At 42.7% G+C, this 1,013-nt stretch overlaps 1 non-coding gene across 1 annotated transcript; it reads left to right on the forward strand.

Annotated features, from left to right (window-relative positions):
* Positions 1–442: 442 nt before the first annotated feature.
* On the forward strand, positions 443–602 carry LOC115870835. The gene has a single exon (XR_004046950.1). It is a non-coding gene; the product is annotated as a U1 spliceosomal RNA (small nuclear RNA).
* The last annotated feature ends 411 nt before the right edge of the window (positions 603–1,013 follow it).

Consider the following 1,013-nt stretch of genomic DNA (forward strand, 5'->3'; position numbering starts at 1 on the left):
AGTAATTGTATATTAAGAAAACATCCCAGCCCAGTTCAGTTCAAGTCCATATGGCCAATACCAATCTATAAATTCATCTTCAGACTCATAAAACACATGCAATGAAAGATCACAGGTCAGTGAATAGAAAATCTTGTGGATCTAGTGGCAGTGGAAGCATCCCAGCACTGGCGTGGGTCTCCACATGGCTCTTCCAGTTCCAGGGCTCTGGCTCCATCAGGGTAGCTCCACGTGGCTTGTCAACAAGAATGTATAGCAGAGAGTGAGTGTGGGTCTTGCCTTCAGTGAGCTATTTATTTCCATAGTGCCTCCAAATGAGGACATCAAGCTATGACCTGATTGGCAGGCTAAACTCCACCCTGTCATTCTTAATAGTTTCAAGTTTACACCAGATTACATAGCTACCACAGAGGCCAAAGACAGTTGTAGAAGTATAAACATAATACTTACCTGGCAGGGGAGATACCATGATCACGAAGATGGTTTTCCCAGGGCGAGCCTTATCCATTGCACACTGGATGTGCTGGCCCCTGCGATTTCCCCAAATGTGGGAAACTTGACCGCATAATTTGTGGTAGTGGGGGACTGCGTTCACACTCTGGAGGAAAAAAAAGAGGTATAAACATAGGCATGGATATTTGAAAATATATTAGTATATAATTATAGGACTATAGGTCTATGTGCATATATCTATAGGTTAAGTATTAAGGTAGCAGATAGACATTGACCTTTACTCAAGTCCTCCCTCAATGCAAGAACACTTTGTTCTAATAACTTAACTTTTTGTGATGTTCACCTTCCCGACAGGATTGCTGAAGACAAAATGGGTGCATAAGCTAATGTAGTGATGAAGGCTGATGGTGCCCAGCTATTACAAAATATAGTATCTGGGGTCTTAAAGGCTCTAAGTTTAACAAGCAGCCATCTAGCAGGGAAGCAACAATGCCCACATGGAAGAAGCACACCAACTCCTGCGATCACGAGGTAACGATGGGATTAGGTATCATGCATAA

The sequence above is a fragment of the Echinops telfairi genome, unplaced genomic scaffold (genome assembly GCF_000313985.2).
Source record: "Echinops telfairi isolate 266 unplaced genomic scaffold, ASM31398v2 ScPeMD7_2;HRSCAF=8, whole genome shotgun sequence".
Classification (NCBI taxonomy): domain Eukaryota; kingdom Metazoa; phylum Chordata; class Mammalia; order Afrosoricida; family Tenrecidae; genus Echinops; species Echinops telfairi.